General features: G+C 30.9%; 1 pseudogene; it reads left to right on the top strand.

Moving 5' to 3' along the window:
* Positions 1 to 480: 480 nt before the first annotated feature.
* On the top strand, positions 481 to 17,133 carry LOC145104396 (coniferyl alcohol acyltransferase pseudogene; annotated as a pseudogene).
* The last annotated feature ends 3,315 nt before the right edge of the window (positions 17,134 to 20,448 follow it).

Raw genomic sequence — 20,448 nt, forward strand, 5'->3', positions numbered from 1 at the left:
AACCTAAACCATGAAACACATAATCTATATCTATATGTACAACTAATTTGAGCTTCATTTAGGAAAACATACCTTTCTTCCTCAAACCAACTCCGGATTTTCAAGAGCTTCTATTTCCGATTTCTTCCTCGATTCTTCACCGTTTTTTTGCAATTCCTATGGGGTTTTCACTCGTTTTTTCGTGCTACTTATAATGCCTAAGTTTATAACCGATGAAGACCTCTCATTTGCTCGAATTTAGTGCCTCAATGAAGGTGACGATTTTGGACATTAAACCTCATAACTCTCTACTAATTAACTCATTAATCCTTGAACTAATCATTTTATTTTAATGATATAATCTAATTACATATATATTTATATATTTTAAATTTGGGTTATCACAATACCTATCATTTGCTAATGTCAATCTACAGCAATTAAGCACCTCTCTCTGTATACAAATATCCATATACATCTTTCTCTTGAAGTCTTGAAGATATGGGCATTAGGGATAATAGTGTTTCAGTGAAGGCAATTGAGAATGTGGTGGTGGGTGCAAAAGAACCATGGAATGATCAGTGGTTAGCCTTCACAAACCTAGACTTGCTTGTGCCACCTTTTGATGTTGGCTCCTTCTTTTGCTACAAGAAACCCTCCCATGGGAGTTTCTCCGCCATTATAAACACCCTCAAAGCTTCCCTATCTCAAGCTCTCGCACTCTACTACCCACTTGCTGGTGAGATCCTATGGAATGGAGTAGCGGGAGAGAACCAACTTTATGCAGCTGAAGGAACTCAATCTGTACAATCCAGATGAGAGCATTGAGGATAAACTAAGAGGCTACATGGGGTGCTTGCCATCCAGGTATATCACTAATTTTAACCTATAACTGTGGCATTTGGCTTCCAATGAGTAGTTTATGAGTGTATAAATTTAATAGTTACAGATTTTTTTTTATGTTAACAAAAGAGTGTTGTCCTTTTTGTACTATAGCATTCTCTCGTGAAAAAATTACTCATGTTAACTATGCATGCATGCATATGAACATACAATTACAGTTTCTTAATTAACTAATCATATAATCATGCGTTTTCTGTTAAGTTAGATATATACATATACAAAAATTAAATTTTAACTTTTAACCAATAAATGGAAAAAAAAAAAAAAGAAGTTGCGATAGAGAAAGAATATTCAAACCTAAAACGTTTTGTCACGTTAATTAGCTTCTATAACCTAGCTTGATCACCGACCAAGGTATCCCTTTGGATTCACGAATCACGAATATTAATATACTAGGTGTGAGACCCGTGTATTATACGGGTTTTTATTAAAAAATTAATATAAATTGTCAAGAATTACATGTTTTTTTGTAATAATTTTACATAAATACAAAATCCTATAATGAATAAAGTTACTATTTCAATATATCGACCCTAATAAAATGATACATATTTGTAAAATGATGACGACAATAATGATGTAAACATTAAACACAAATTAATTAAAATTTGCTACATATAAAAAAACAAAATGATGAATAAGTAAGTAAAGTTAATGTATAATAATAAAAACAACTATTAAAATATTGACACCTATTTTTATGAATTATAAATTTCCAAAAACTTCCTTTAAATACAACATTAGATGTCGTGTTGGTAAGTTTACCATCTTTATCTAAAATTAATATCTTTAATCCAGCTTTACTTTTAACTCTCGACAATGCAACATACAACTGTCCATGAGTGAATACTGGTTGTCTCAAAAACAACCCCACCCTCGATAGTGACTGTCCTTGACTTTTATTTATTGTCATTGCAAAACATACAGCCAGTGGAAATTGTCGTCTTTGAAATATGAAAGGAATCCTTTTATCTGAAGGCGTCAAAGACATTCTTGGAATAAACGTACGGTTTCCGATATTACTTCCAGATATTATTTCAGCTTCTATAACACGTTTACCCAATGCAATAACCCGTAACCTCGTGCCATTGCACAATCCGCATTTCTGATCAATATTCCTTAGTAACATAACCGGAACACCGACTTTTAAAACCAACTTGTGAATTGGCATACCTGAAGGTCTAAGACCATTTAGAACATCAGGAGAGTATAAAGTTTCATCAACTTCATCATGAACAAAATCAGCATGAGAAAGAGTATCTGAACTTAAATACTCTTGTGGATCTCCTGGAAATAATTTTAACAAACGCTCGTTAATCTCTTCAACGACTTCATTCTTCGATGCGAGGATTGCTCTTTCTTGAAAATAAATCGGATTGTTGGCATTTTCAACAATAGAAGGATAAACAAATCCAATTAAAGAACCAATAGGATCAACTGAATCAACAATGAGAAGATCTGTGGGAACATCAATAATTGCCTCGCCATCATTCAAACCACCAACTTTTCCTTCTCCTATATCCAAAATCCATTTTGCAAAAGATTCAGTTTCTTGAATATCAGATGTGAGAACACTTAACCTCATGTTTTTTTGTTAATGTTAAGACTTTGCAACTTGACCAAATATAAGAGGAACTTAAAGAAGCGTTCACAATGTCTTGCCTGCTTCCATTAGGAACAACTGGTAGAATTTGTCTAAAATCGCCTCCAAAGACAATTGTTTTTCCTCCAAATGGCAATTTTGAGTTTCCACGAAAATCACAACTCAATATATCTTTCAAAGAACGATCCAAGGCTTCAAATGCATGCTTATGAATCATAGGTGCCTCATCCCATATAATCAAAGATGTTTTTTTTAACAATTCGGCTACATCACTATCCGGTGCAAAAGAACAAAAGGAATCCTCAGTTAGATTTAGAGGAATTATAAAGCGTGAGTGTGCTGTTCTACCTCCGGTTAGTAACAATGAAGCAATACCACTTGAAGCAACATTTAAAACGATATCACCTTTAGATCTTATAGATGCAGATAAAGTCTTCCAAAGAAAAGTTTTACCGGTACCTCCATAGCCATAAACAAAAAACACACCTCCTTTTTTCTGTTTAACAGCTGTCATGATTTCATCAAAAACTGATCGTTGTTCAATTGTTAATGAATCAAGTAGTTGATGAGATTCTTGTTGTAGACTGTTCATATCAAAATCTAACTCCTCAGTAATCAAACGGTTGTTTGAAGAAGATATCGAATCATGATCAGGGTAAGGCATCCCAACAAAATCTTTAAGGCTTGAATTGTTTTGGAGTAGAATTTTTTCAATCTCATATAGCGTCAAGTTTTTAAGTTGATCGTCATTAAGGGATAAACCTATACAATTGCAGAGTTAATTATTAAAAGTTAAATACAGACAATTATCACGTAATAAAAATAATGTGTATAAAAAAACTTTTAAATATTTATAAGAAACATATAAATTTCAAATAATAGTATATTTAGCATTTAAAAATTATATAAGTAATGTACAAAATGTAATGAATGACAAAAATAATAATACCTGGAGACTTTAATCTTATTCGTTGATTGTAGAGAATTCCATCGGATAAGTATTGACAAGTATTTTCCCAAACATAACACGGTTTAGACAAACTATTAGACTTTAACATAGTTGCAAATAGAAACCGTAAATAATAACCAGATCCTGAATGACTTGCTTCCTCGATGGCATCAATATATTCTCTATCATCTTCTAAAAGTCCAAGAGCATAACATGCATCCCTAAAAGTAGGACATACTTGTCCGTTAACTGTACGAATATCTGGAAATGATTTTGGACCTTTGACTTTATTTAAAAGAATTCTCAAAAAATATGCTTCACCGAGATTAGGTGAAACTGTGTGAATCCTCCCAATAGAAAACCCTTTCTTTCTTGGCTCCCAACAACGATCTTCTTGTTTCCATACAAATTTTGTAGGAAACTCAACATAAGAAAGTTTTCGTGCATCCTCATTATGTTCATTACAGCTCATCCAAGATAAGAACATCGAAGAAGAAACAGATTGTTTGTTGAGGACATCTTCAATATCATCATCTGCTCCGTATACAACATTTTGTTTTCCAGGAAGATGGAACGGAAGCCTTACAACTGAAGGATATCTGTAATGAACATCAAATCCATATATACGCCACGAAGCTTCACACGCAGACAAATACCTACAATCATAGTAGTTCTTTATTTCATCAACCGGAGCATCATCATTATCACCTCCGTTGTTGTTTTGTGCAACTTCAACAGTAGCCCGATCAGGACCCTTGTTAATATATTTAAACAAATATTTGATGGAAGCCGCTTGATTGCACCACTCAACATTAATATGAGCTTGATATCGTTTCAAAAGGGTTTTGTGATATGGAACAACACTTCTGTTGTCTAACTTAACACCTGACTTTTCTATAAAAGATCCATCATTACGTCTCCTATACATAGGATAACCATTTGAATCAACGGAAGTATTCTCCAAGAATGGCTTCGGGAAGTTTTTCGAACACTTGTTTTCACTCATGCATGGGCATTTTGGATTATCAGAACCACATGGACCATGCATCATGAACTCACTGACAAGTGAGTACAATTCTGGATCATCATCTTTGTTTGGAATTTCTGCCGAAATAACTCGATCAATATGTTCAAAAGTAGGGAGTTTGTAATCAGGGTGCATGAATAAACATATATGTGCGTGAGGCAGACCGCGCTTTTGAAACTCCACCGTATAAACAACTGTATATTTAAATAAATATAATATTATAAGATAATAAAAAACATAAAAAAAACATTTTAATAACACTATTATTGTAATATATGGTACCTGCTTTGACCAAACCCAATAACCTCTTCTTCTTTAAGTCTTTAATCAAAGAATCCAACTTAATTTTGAATAATCTAGAAAGGATATCAGGCCTATCTTCGGGATTAAGTGTGGTGTCAGCTAGAAACCTTTTAATTTCAGGCCATTTTGGATTGCATGTTACGGTTATGAAAAAATCTGGGTATCCAAAAAACTTACAAAGCGACATGGCATCTAAATAGTTTTGCATCATGTAGCGTGCACCACCCGTAAAAGAAGAAGGCAAGATAACACGTTTTCCAACATTGGAAATATCAGTATTACCATGACTTTGTACACTTTTTAAAGTTTCATAAGATTCGCATCTAAGAACTTTTTGCTGGTTGCGTATGTAATATAGTCTCTCAGTTTCAATCATCGTATAAGCATCAACCATAAATTGTTGAAAAAGCCTTCTTGAATTAAGAATTAATGAAAAAACATTAACTCTGTCTTGAATTCTATAAGCAAAGAATTCTCTCATTGTACAGAAACGACGTTTGGTATTAGTTGAAGGATCAACATCCCTGTGAGGTATATCAACTCTATATCCATCATCTCCATATGGAAAGAGTAGTGGGTACTGAAGACTAAGGTAAGCCGGATGTAATTCGTTTATACGTTGTAGACTTCCTGATTTAGTTGTTACGATGATATCTCTATTATCAATTGCATCGCCAATGTCACCAACAATTAAAGCAGCAACCTCAGAAGCAGTAGGTAAGTTATATGTCCTTCCATCTTGTTGCCTTCTTCCTATAAGACGTAACTTTAGATCTATATGAGGATTTTCGTCAAAACAGTCTCTGGCCATTCTATAACACTTAACCAACTCATTGGTCGAATCCAACATGTCTTTCAAAAATCTAATGATTTCAATATCAAGAGAATGAGAAGTTGATGTGCAACCTTCGTTCTGTGTACTGTTAACAACAACGGTTATATGTAAAATTTAGCAAGTAAATAATTATATCAAAATTATAAAAGTAATGGTTTATAAAAAAATTAATAAAGTTATACCTGAAAGCGCGTTGTCTATTTGTTATTTCATTTTCAGTATCATATATGTATAGTTGTGAAAACTTTGGTTTGGATCCGTCTATAGGTAAAAGACTTCCCATACAATGGTAATTTTGACCGCTAAGTCTGAAAACATATGGAGCATTGCCCCTATTAATGGAAGAATCAACTTTTCCACCCATTGAAGTAAAGGAAAACATCGAATTGAATCGACGAATATTCTTCATGAAATTTTTTCCTTTTGGATCAACATTACGAAAGAGATTTTGATAATTTGTTGGAGCTTGTTTTAATTGAGGAAGCTCGACTTTTCCGTTACCACAACACATGGAATAAGAATTTTCTTTCCGGAAGTATTGCCTTTAAGAGCTTCATATGTCCATAATTGTGCATGACACATCGTACACACAAATGTCTGGTCACCATGGTCCAAGTAATCTGTTTAATAAAAACATTTGTAAAACTTTGAAATAATTTAATGTTGCAACAAGTAATAATTTAAATATAAAAGGGGATTATAAATAAAAATTAATATTTTCCTTTTGCAATACCTGATATTAACTGTTGACGGATTTGTTGATCACGTAAATCTTCATCTGATGTTAGGTCCAAAATGGGTATCTGAGATATATTTGGAATCTTTCTTTTTCTATTTAGTTTTCTGCATGATAAATTGCTGGAAGAAGCTTGAGTGACTGAAGATGAATTCGTAGCTCTCATGTCACCGGACAAGGTAGAATATTGTGCATTTACTAACAATAAAAGTATGACAATTAGTATTAAACTTATAAAGTAAATATATAAAAAATAAAAAATAATAAAAAAATGAATACATATTATTTTATGTGTACCATATATAGTAACAAACAGTAAGTTGAATATAAACGTAGTCGTACCATTCGAAATGTTGGACAACGGAGTTCTTGTAAAAAAATCAGAAGCATATTGAAAATGTTGTTGATCACGACCAACATTACCTATCAATAAAAGATAAGTTCATATAAATATGTATTAATTAGGGAACAATTAAGAAACATGTAAAATAACATAGTATCTTATTACACTATTTAGAATAAGTTTATATGGATACAATTAAATTAGTAAGATGCATGATATATATCATATACCGATTGGTACGGTGGACATGTGATTGGATCTTCTTGTATCCAAATAAATTTTCCTTTCTTTTCGTTTATCTTTAGCCTTGTTCGACAATGGACTGTCGATATAAATATTCGAAATAGACTGAACCCTTGTTTGCTGATATCCACATGACAAAGTTGGGCTGACATTTTCATTGTTACCAACAATATTGACAAACTTGGTTGATGAAGGTGTTTGAATGTTGGTAGTTATATTAGAAAGCACTGTAAAATAATATAAAATATGTAAGTTATAATGCAGATACAAATAAATGTAAGTTACATATAATAAGAAAAATAAAAAATAAAAAATTTAATGATATAATTAGAAATGATATATATATATATATATATATATATATATATATATATATATAAGCGATTTATAAAATAATAATGTTTAATTAATTGCAATGTAGCAAAGAGTATAGGTAATACATAATAATATTTAAGATCCAGAGGATTGTGTGAGATTAAAAATATAGTATAAAATAAAAATTAGTCTATCCGATAAAAAACGATATACCATTAGATGATGTGGACATATGATCTTTTCTTATCCAAATATAATTTTCTAAGTTTTCTGTTCTCTCTAGCAGCATCAGACAATGCATTTCTAATATTAAAAGTTGAAGTAGATTGGAAACTTGTATGTTGATATGCGGATGATATATTTGGATTCAAATTTTCATTGTCATCGCGAATATGTGTACAATTGTTTGAAGATGATAAATGTTGCCGAGAATAACCTACATTGAATATATAATAATAAGAATGACTAATTAGAAAATGCAATGATTATATGAGATAAAACGTCAGAAGATATAAAACAATATTTGTTCAACAGCCGTTACATATAAAACATTACTGAATATGAAAGTAAATTGAGATGTAGATAAAGAATTACCAAATGACAAGTTGGACATAACATTGGATCTTCGTTGATCCAAATATAATTTTCTATATTTGCGCCTTTGTTTATGTTCGTTTGAATCCATATCGTGTTTGTAGCTTAAGAACAAAAAAAATTATGTAATAAAAAGTATATTGACAATAATTTCATTAAAATTTAAAATTGAAAATTATAATAAACGGAGACATTAATACGATTAATATATAGTAGTTAAAATTTGGTAATATTTAAGAATTGTATACTTTACATTAATAAAAATCAAGACTTCCAACAAAGAAGTGTATATTAACATAACAACTAAAATAAGATTTTTATCAAAAAACTTAATTTTAAAAGATTTAGGAAAATATAGATAAGCATATATGTTAATACTTGCATCAAAAAAATTTATATTCATTTTGATATAACAAATAAAGGAAGGATTTCATAAATAATAAAAATAAGAAAAGAGAAGGAAAACCCGTTTTTTAGATGAGGCCGTCAAATGTGTTGCCAGAATGTCGATTTTTGACCTGGTTTAATATAAGATTCAGCACAAGAGATTAAGAGATTAATAAGACAAAGATACGCAAAGATTCATTGAAAATGACAAAAATACCCTTATGTAAAATGGATATACGTTCATTAAAAAAGTTAAGCAAGATTCTTTTGTCTTCTTACATGCTATGCTTAATGAAACCACTGAAGTTGTCAAGTATATTTATATGTATTTTTTTTTAATTGGAAGTAGATTGAATCTATGCAAAAACACATTTAGGTCAATATGGACCAAATGTGCAAAATAGTGAACATTTTATTGTAAAAATGACGCTTTTGACCCTTGGTCATACATCAATCATAAATAGTTGGGGACAACAAAAAGTATTAGTATTTTTCAATTTAATTAATGAACATCAAAACAATAAAAAGTCACAATAATAGTGATAATAGATCATTCCATTATTTTTCCTATTTCCATTCCATCACACAAACCAAATATAACCACTTTCAAATAAGTAGGAAAACACATAAAACAACACAGTTGAAAAGAAACATGCATAACAGTTAATTATTTTTTTAATTAGATTGCTGTAAATGGTTTCAAGTTTGAATCCCAATGTTGAAAGCAAGGACTTAGGATGGAAAACAGGGTATAGTAGTTCATTATCAAAGAATGGTCAGTTGTAATGTTCTGCAATTCATCATCAAGTTGGACACACAGGAACATAAAAACTGTTAAGCAGGTACACACACATACACATTGATAAACATAAACTGATGTTAAAAAAACAACGCACACATTAAAAAAAAACACAAAAAGAAACAAAAGATAAACAAAAAATTTGAAAGTAGTTTTTTATAAACTTACAGAAATGATTGAACTCTGTGATTGTGATTGAAAACACGATTTTCCACTGTGATGATGCAAAAACTTGGAACACGATGTTGTAATAAACTCAATATTTCAAGAGACAGTGATAACAGATGAATTAGAATGAGTTATACATAATAAGTAATTTATAAAAATTATTTTTGGAAAGGATATCAAAGTTTGGTTTGAAATTATAGAGTATTCCAAAATTTTAGCTGTCATGAATCAATCTTTGAAACGTTTCCCAAGTTAGCGTGATATTGAAAGGGATTGACCAAATTTGTTCATGATTATAATTGCTCTATGTCATTCTAATAGTATTAGGCACTAACTTCTTACATTATAAAATCAATTTAAAAAAAACGTAAATGAGGATTCCATAAATTAAGCTACTATATAAAGATAGAAAAATTAAAATTCATGAAAACAAATATCTTACTTTTTTAAAATAAACATCTGTTGCATCATATCACAATTAAAAGTTTTGGAAAATTGTAATATACGACTATACTAATGTTATTTATAAAATTATTATTTTATCACTTATAGTGGCCATAGTGGTGACTATATTTTTGTTATTTATAACATTATACAACATTTCTACTTTTGATATTTTAAGTTGTCAAACCGTGTAAAACACGAGCTTTAGGCTAGTATTTGATATAAATAACAAAATTGACTATGCAAATTATGAGATTTAAAATGTAGCATAAAATTACTTATACATCAAGTCAAATTATGTATAAGAATCATGGACTGTAAAAGAAAGTTGTGAAGATTTAAATATATATCCAATAATAAGAGTAAAAAATTCTTTGTATTTGGATGACCGGTTAAATTTTGTTGTAGGATGTGAAAGAGACTACTAATAAAAATGCCTTTATTAACCGAAATATAAAAGACGATTATGAAGAAAATATGAATGTAATGTCCAAATATAAAGTGCAATATAATGATCCCATAAAGAGTCAAATCCAAGTTGCTTATAATAAAAGAAAAAGTAAAACCTAACACGAATGAATATTCATAGTGTACCAAACACTAAATATTAAAATCCCAAATAAAATGCAAGTAAAAGTGCCAAATATTAAAAAAAATGTCTAAGAAAATAGCATAGAGTAGCAAAGAAAGATCGAAGTTATTGTCTTCATAAACATGATCACTTTTCAACTTTAGGAATCAACAATTTTGTTGTTCCACCAACTTTTCCATCTCCAATACGGGGTGCATTAGGTTTCGTTGCTGATTCATAAACGTCATCATCAAGATCGTAAACATCTACAAGTTTACGTTTGGCACTTGTAGGCGGTGAATTGAGGTTGTTGACTGTTCTTGATGATATGCCAAAGGGAATATTCGACACAAGAGTATTATCAGCAGTGTGGGAAGTATCATCCTTAAATAAAAAAAGAAATAATGTTGTTTAGTAATATAAAGGATAACATATATAAGAGTAAATGATGTAGTAATGTAGTTTACCTTACAACCCACTGTTTCTTGAGATGCAAATTCTGAGCCAATTATATTAACAGATTCAGTATCCATGTCCTATAAAATTAATGATAAAATAAAACAGTATGTTGGGTTAAGGAATCTAGGAAATAGTATTTTCAAAATATGTATGTTTTAAATTAATTAAATTGGTGTATAGTTACCTGTTCAATCCTACTCTTTTTCTCAATTTTCTCCAAAGCAGACATAATGTCAACATTATCCGTTATTTTGGAAATGTTGTAAGAACGACCAAATCTTGAAACATTAAATGTCTTGACAACAATCTTGAAAGCCAATTTTTTGTCGATCATGGCATTCAACTCAATAGGAAACTGACTTGTATTGCCAAACTACAAAAATATATTAATAAATAATAACAATTAAATCAACGTGTGAAAATTAAGTTGTATTTAGCCAGATGGTATTGCATATAAGAAACATATACCCTTTCATATTTTGATAATAAATCAGCAGCAGATAATTTCAGAATATTTCTGACTTCACGATCAAAGATCGTAAGACTCACAACACCAACTAAACCTTGAACTCGAACTTTGATCATAAAACTAAAAAAACACATAAAAATTTTAAAAGTTTAAATTAAATATAATAATATTGAAGAATAATATACTAAGTTAATATTTATTACACACCTTGGTTCAACAGTAATAAGTTTGTCCTTGCACTTTTCATTTGTACAAACCATAATCTCTTTCTCTTCTAACTGGTCCAAGACATTGACCGTCTCATCTGAAACCTTAACTATTTGAACCTTTGACTTGCAATGTTTGCAAGCATTATAATACCAGTTCCGTGTATCTTCAAACATCTTTATTGTGCCAAGAATTACCGCACAACCTCCCTATGATATTAGGTGTATTTAGGTGTATTAAATATTTAAGTGTTGAATTAACTAAATAAAAAAAGAATAATTCATATACCTCGTTCAATTCGTGAATAGCGGATATTTGGTGAAAAGAGTTTTTTTGAAGAAAGTCATCATGTAGTGAATACATGATGGATGAACCCGAGGTACGTGAAACCGAGGAAGTCAAAGAGCCTTTTTTTGCTTGTAAACTAATTAAGATAATTAATGTTAGATAGTATAACTCTATATTATTGAAACATTAAAACGTAATGAGAAATCATGTAGAAATTTCACATAACCTTTTTTTGAAAGTTGTTATCTCCTCAATGTCATCTTCAATATAAAGTTTTGTGGCCAAGTAGGTGTTATTGACATAAGGACGATCTGAAAATGAAATTTAATAATTTTCCACATGTTAACAAATTCATATCATAGATATGTTATTAATATAAATATTACAAATTAACAATTTACTAAGTAAGTACCTCGGACAAGCTTCAACTTAGCACATTGAATAAGCAATACAAAATGACCGGTATGCTTAGAGACATATGCATTAATTTCATCAGCATACCTTCCCCATAGGGTAACAAAAACTTCATGTCCTCTGTAAAAAATGATGAAAATTACTAAAAAAATATATAATAAAAAGAGTAATTATAGGTATAAAAAATGAAACCCACTCTAAATCCTCCATTTTGAATGTGATTTTCTTTTCCTGTCTATCCTTTGCAGGTTCCAATGGAAAACACCGGAAAACGTTTCCAATAACATCTATATTATACAAAAGGAAAAATGTAAGTATGTTTTTTTGTGGTGTAAAAAATGAAATTTAAATATTTTAATCCATTAGGAATGGGTTGAAAGGAAATGCACTAACCAAATGAAATTTTTGGGTTTATTGCATTATCATGAAGTTGTTGGAAGTCTGCAAAATCAAAAGAATTATGTGTCCCGCAAAAATCTATGCATTTAGTTACCTTCGTGTTATACTGGAAATAGAGTTTGTGTGGACCGTCAACAAACTTTATAGCACCTTCATTTAACCCTAATGTGGGTTTATGAATGTAGTAATCACCATATTCTTCAAAAGATTTTCCTTGAAGCGATGCATATGGTTTGTCCACATTACATTCAATTTTTGAGCCCTTAAGATAAAAAATCAAATATTAATTAATAAGCATACAATAAATGTAATGATATATAAAATATGTAAGTTATAATACACATACATATAATTGTAAGTTAACATACGTAAGTTATAACATACCATTTCATCCATCAATATCATGCCAATCATACGAAGTTGTTGATTCCATGAAGTTTGTCTCCACAAACGGATGACACGGACCTTAATGGTATAGTCATCTTGTGAGAGAGCCAACTCACTTATCATGCTAATCTTCCTGTTTTCCATTAATCTATGGAAGAATGTAGTAATGAACATAAGAAAACACCATTTTAATTGCATAAATGACAAAACATTTAGGTCAATCATGTACCAAATGTGTAAAACTGTCAAATAAGGTTAGAGAGAAATCATAATGACTAAAAATTATTAATTTACAAATATATTAGTTTACAAAGGTATTAAACATAACATGAGTAATCCGAAGATACCAGAAGTGTCCCACAACTATAATCAAAACATACGATGTTCAACAGGCTCACCATATTGTAGGGGAAAAAATTGTATTCGGTATCTTCCGAGGAGAGTTACTTTATTTGAAGTTGTTATAAAATGGAATTTTCATTTTTTTTACATAAAACAGTAAAACAAAGTCGGTTCTGCAGATTGAAGATATGCAAATAGACATTTAGGTCAATATGGACCAGACGTGTTAAATAGCCAACAGATTTGTAAAAATGACGTTTTTGCCCCTTGCTCATAGAAAAATCATAAATAGTTGGGGACAAAAAAAATTATTAGTATTTTTCACTTTAATCAATCAACATTAAAACATAAAAAAATCAACAATAATAGTGATAATAGACCATCCTATTCCATATTTTCTGTTTCCATTCCATCACACCAAAAAAATATAACCACTTTTAAATAAATAGCAAAACAAAGTCAGTTCTGCAGCAATGCCCAAAATACAAAATATGGAATAGTAAAACAAAAATATAACCACTTCCTTTTTTGCTATAATAAAAGCATATTTGTTTTGAAAAACCATCCCAATTAAAGCATACCTTTTTTGTAGTTTTTTTTTTCTAATAACACCTGTAACAGCACTGATGTTATCATGATTCTAAGAGGTATTCAGTTTGTTATCTGCTATGGGTAATGAAACGACTGGAGTTATGAAGAATATTTATATGTTTTTTTTGAATTGTAAGTAGATTGAATGTATGCAAATTCACATTTAGGTTAATATGTACCAAATGTGTAAACAACCAAGAAAAATGTAAAAATGACGTTTTTGACCCTTGGTCATACAAAAATAGTAAACAGTTGGGGACAGAAAAAAATATTTGTATTTTTCACTTTAATTAATCTACATTATAACAAAAAAAACAATAACAGTGATAATAGAGTATTCCATTCCTTTTCCTGTTTCCATTCCATCACATGAAACAAATATAACAACTTTCAAATAAGTAGGAAAACACCTAAAACAGCATAGTTGAACAAAAACATGAATAACAATTAATTTTTTTTAATTATATTGCTGTAAATGGTTTCAATTTTGATTCCCAAGGTTGAAAGCAAGGACTTAGGATGGAAAACAGGGGCTTTTATAAGACAATTTATTTCATTCTAAGTCTCATGTTTAACAAAAGTCTACATAAAAAATCCTTGTTCATCTTATTTATTTACAGCTTCAATGTTGCTCCAGAACTTATACATAGAGAGTTACAGACATTTAATCATACGTTTTAACGCCCCTGTTTTCATCTACCACATTTTGATACATGGAATGAAAACTCAAAAGTCAGAATCATGCGTTTTATATTGGATTGATTTAGGAACATAAACAGTTAAACACAAACACACATGAACATAAACAGTTAACGCACACACACGCATACACATTTAGAAGATGTTAAAAAAACAACACACACATTAAAAAAAACACAAGAAGAAACAAAAAATAAACAAACAATTTAAAAGTAGTTTTTTTTATAAACTTACCGAATGGATTGAACTCTGTGATTGAAAAGAAGATTTTCCACTGTGATGATGCAAAACTTTAGAAGACGATGCTGTAAACTCAATATTGCAAGAGACAGTGATAACAGATGAATAGAATTGAGTTATACATAAAAAGTAATTTATAAAAATGATTTTTGGAAAGGATGTAAAAGTTTGATACATTCCTTGCAAAAATTACGTGAGTGAATGAATGTTTGAAAAGTTTCTCCAAATTAACGTTATTTTTAAAGGGATTGACAGAATTTTGTTGATGATAATTAAGAAGGTTTATTTGAAATTAATACCTCCCTTGCAAAAATTACGTGAACTTTTAAGTAGTTATTGACTTTCTTTAAATTCAGGGAAATTGATATATTGTATTTTCATTACGGATTTTTTAATTTAAAAGCAAAAAAATTAGAATTTGCCAAGTGGAATTAAAGGTAATTGGAAAAATAGATAAAATGCCATGTGGCATAGTGAATAAGGTGATGACATGTGGCAATGTTATTTTCTTTTATTAGGGTAGATTAGATTAAAATCATCACAAATAACTAGCTTCTTATTTTAGAGATTTTTTCTAAGATTTCATTGGGTTGTAAGTAAAAAACTATTTGACTGTAATTGGCAACGTTTTTTGGACTTTTGTTTTCTTTACTTTTTGAAAAAATCAAATACATGATTATGCGAAATACCGGTGACTCTTTTTTGAACATGCTAGTGGCTGGCATTTAATGAAATCAATATCTAACTCAGTCTTTAAATCTCATATAATGCTAGTTCGCTCGATACGTACAAGACCTTATACTATATATGAGTTTACTTATGGAATACTTTTAACAAACTATACAATAATCTTGCTCACAATAATATATATATATATATATATATATATATATATATATATATATATATATATATATATATATATATTATTGTGAGCAAGATTATTGTATAGTTTGTTAAAAGTATTCCATAAGTAAACTCATATATAGTATAAGGTCTTGTACGTTATATATATATATATATATATATATATATATATATATATATATATATATATATATATATATATATATATATATATATATATATATATATATGTGACTTATTTTTTGTAATATTCACATCAATCATCTGTAAATTAGTTAGAACTCGATATCTATATCAAATGTGTCATATATTTTTCTTTGTCTCCAATTGCGTTATAAAGAACTATGTTGATACAAAATAATTAAATTGATTTTAATAGTATTGAATGCTATAAAATACAGGTTACTGAATTACAATGTGGAGGCATTGTCATAGGTTGCATGTTTGATCATCGGGCAGCAGACGGTTACTCAGCTAACATGTTTATATCCTCATGGGCAGACCTCCGAAACCCCTGCATTGTTTCCCTCCTTTCAGAGGTCTATCCTTAATCCAAGATGCCCAACCACTTATTCCTCATCAATCGATGATGTGTTTGCTCCATTTCTACCACCACCACTGAAACCTTCTAATAATGCCCAAAACCACGAGGATGGAGATGATTTATTAGTTAACTGTGTATACTACATTGAGGGTGCCCAACTTAAAAGGCTGCAGTTGTTAGCGAGTGAAAATGGGTGCAGAAGGTCGTAGCTAGAGGCATTTACCTCTTTCTTGTGGAAGATGATTGCACTATGTTTTGAAGACTCGGGAAATCACAACCAAATGTGTAACGTGGCTCTTGCAGTTGATGGAAGACGAAGGTTGAGTGAGGGAGATGGAGAAGAGAAAGAAAAACTAACGGCTTCACACTTTGGCAATGTTTTATCAATGCCATATGGAAGTAAAAGATCAGAGGTAAGGAATTTATTTATGTGTTAGTAATTTGAAAATAGTAAAAACGTAGCAAATTTAACAAAATTCAGAGAATGGTTTTAAATAAAACATTCCCGTGAGAAACATACTGGGTGCGACACGGTCTTCCAAATATCTTACAGTTTTTATAAAACCCAAAACCCAGACATTGAAAACTCTGACAAAGTGACAACTTCTATGGTTGAATAGGAATTGATGGAGATGTCATTGAGCAATGTAGCTACCGAGGTTCATGACTTCTTGCAGACTGCAACCGGAAAAGACCATTTTCTTGACCTCATCGACTGGGTGGAAGAACGAAGGTCAATGCCACTAAAAGCAAAGGCTTTTGCTAATGGGGAGATGTCGATGATGGTTTCATCAGGACAGAGGTTTCAGATGATGGACAAGATGGATTTCGGGTGGGGTAAGGTGGCATTTGGATCATGCCATGTCCCATCTGCAAGGAAAGACTGTTATGTGATGACATTGCCAAGTCCGACCAACAATGAGGATTGGGTTGTTTACATGCATATGCCAATCAAGCACATGAACTACATCGAAGCACATGCTAGTCAAGTGTTCAAGCCCTTAAATGCTGATTATCTCAAGATTTAGAAAAAGATTTATAGTTCTATGTAAGTGTATTGTTTCTTTGATGTTCTAATTTGAAATAACTGATGTTTATGTGCTATTGTATTAACTAGTAGGCGATTCAGGCTTTGCCTAAAACATTTTTTTTAACTAAAAAAATCAGAAGTGGTCAAAATGGCCCAAAACTGAATAAAAATTAAAAAAGTGGGCCAAAACTGACAACCTTAATAAAGTTTAGGGACCATTTATGTAAATAAAAATAGACGCCCCTCACATACTTAGTGTTCATAAGCTGTTATGCCTTTCATATGTATATTAATGTTTTTTGTTCTTTGCAAACTTTCCTCTAAATTTGAAAAGTTAATGGTTCAAAAAGCTTATCATTCATTCAATTGAGGTTTCGTACATATACAACTCAGAGCCTTAAGAAACGGAAGTAACATCTATCTACCCAATTCAAACTAAGAGATAAACATTATTTGAAAACCTTATCTAAACTAAATATATTTACGAGCTCTTTGACCAGCTGTGACAACCTGTTTCACACCCCCCCTCAAGTTGGAGCATGAGGATCATAAATGCCCAACTTGAGAACCAAATCATCAAAGGTTGCTTTACCAAGTGCTTTAGTTAGAATATTAGCAAGTTGAAGTTTAGTATGAACATAAATGGGTGCAATTAAACCATCAAGAATGGCATCTCGAACAAAATGACAATCAACTTCGATATGCTTTGTGCGTTCATGAAAGACCGGATTTTTGGCAAGATGAATTGCAGATTGACTATCACAGTAAAGAGTAACCGGATGTTGATGTTGAATTCCCAGACATTTCAACAAACCTTTTAGCCACTTGACCTCACAAGTAATAGCAGCCATAGATCGATACTCCGCTTCAGCAGCAGAGGATCTGGACACCGTAGGTTGTTTCTTTGTCTTCCATGCAACTGGAGAATGGCCCAAATACACAATCCAGCCAGATAAAGAGCGTCGTGTGTTCGGGCAAGCAGCCCAATCTGAGTCACACCATCCTGTTAGATTCATATTGCTAGATGCCTTCAACAAAATTCCTTTTCCTGGAGTACCTTTCAAGTAACGAACCACCCTCAATGCAGCCTCCCAATGTTCAACAGGAGGACATTGCATGAATTGAGATAGAATATGAACCGAGTATGCCAGATCAGGTCGTGTCACAGCCAAATAAATTAATCTTCCAACTAATCGACAATAAGTTTCTGGATCAGTCAACTTAGCACCAGTAGCAAGACCCAATTTATGATTCTGTTGAATGGTAAAATCAGATGGTTTAGCACCCAACAAACCAGTTTCCGTCACAATATCCAAAGTGTATTTTCGTTGATACATAAAATACCAGAGAGGCTACGAGCCACTTCTATACCAAGAAAGTACTTCAAAGGCCCAAAATCTTTCATTTTAAAACACCTACTGAGATAATTTTTGAAAACTCTTATGGCCTCTGTATTATTTCCTGAAATTATCAAGTCATCCACATACACAAGCATGTGGATACGAACATCGCCACATACATATGTAAACAAAGAATAGTCAGAATAAGATTGACGAAAACCATATTTTTTGAGTGTTGTGACTAGCTTTGCAAACCAGCATCTTGGCGCATGTTTTAAGCCATACAAGGACTTGCGAAGACGACACACCAGATTTGGGCTGGAACATTTAAATCCGGGTGGAGGTTTCATATACACTTCCTCTTGAAGATCTCCGTGGAGAAAGGCATTGTGCACATCCATTTGATGAAGTTCCCAATTTTTAGAGGCAGCTACAACTAAGAAGACTCTAACTGTAGTCATCTTGGCGACACGAGCAAATGTTTCTGTATAATCAACTCCCTCCTCTTGGTGATTGTCATAGACCACTAAGCGAGATTTGAGTCTTTCGATGTCTCCATTAGAGAGATACTTGATTTTGTAGACTCATTGACTTCCTAATGCTCGTTTGCCAGGAGGTAGTGGTTCCAATGTCCAAGTACCACTATCTTCCAATGCACGTATTTCATCTCGCATAGAATTTTTCCAACCATCATGTTTCATGGCTTCTCTAAAGGTGCGTGGTTCTTTTCCCGATGTGACAGTTGCAATAAATGTTTGATAGCCACGAGAAAAATTTTCACAATTTCTATAGTGTGCTATAGGGTAAGGAGTACCTGCAGAAGACTGTGGAGATGGTGTAGCATGGGACGAACTTTTACTAGAAGTCAGGCCCGGCCCAATATGCTGGGCAAGCTGGGCGATGGCCCCGGACCTCATCCTGGCTTGGGGCCCCAAAATTATTTCTGTGATATGTGCGTTTTATATATATATATATATATATATATATATATATATATATATATATATATATATATATATATATATATAATTTCAATTGAGATAAAAAAATAATTTCTTTGGATGAGTTTGATCAAGAGTTTTTTTGACATTGCCGGCTATTCTGAGTTCGACTCCCATTGTAATCATTTTTATATTAACATACAAAAGTTTTCTATGGTTTTCATATGTACTGGTCCTATATCGGCTTTTCCTTTCAAACCAACCATAGACCTGCAAAGTGCACAGCTAGTTTCAAAATATCTAGTTTATTTATTTTTTCTTTTTTTAACAAATCTAATTTAAAAACTATATATTATACTAATAAGTTTCTATATAATATTTTATTGTATCGGCTCTTCACTTGAAACAATATAATGCCCACCTGATTTCAAAATATCAATTTTTCTTTTTAATAATAAATCTATTTTAATATATATACTAATAAATTTTTATCTAACATTTTGTTAAATTAACTTACACAAGGCCATATATTAAATTTATATACAACGTAAGGTATATTATTTTCAATAAACATTAAATTAACTCATTTTCAATATCATAGTTGTCAATAAACATTGTAAGGTATATTATTTAGTTTAACTTTTAGTAAACTTAATCGACTAAATTTATATATGAAAAATCGTCGTTTAAATATTCTGGCTCGAGTCGGCTTTTTGGGTTTTTATATAAACAAAGAATAATTCGAACCTAAAAAACTAGTGACTTTAAACACTAAAACCAAATCGTCGGTTTTTTAAAATGGTTCGGTTGTTCATTTTTTTTTTTTTTGCACAGCCTAGCTGTTATATCGGTTTTAATATTTAACGTACACCACTTAAATAAAGTCAAAATTTTCGTTATATATATATATATATATATATATATATATATATATATATATATATATATATATATATATATATATATATATAATTTAATAATAAGTGTTATTGTACTAATCTCCATATATGTCATTGTGTTTTCGTATGCGGT

The sequence above is a fragment of the Lactuca virosa genome, chromosome 4 (assembly GCF_052849685.1).
Source record: "Lactuca virosa cultivar CGN04683 chromosome 4, Lactuca_virosa_CGN04683_v6, whole genome shotgun sequence".
Lineage (NCBI taxonomy): Eukaryota > Viridiplantae > Streptophyta > Magnoliopsida > Asterales > Asteraceae > Lactuca > Lactuca virosa.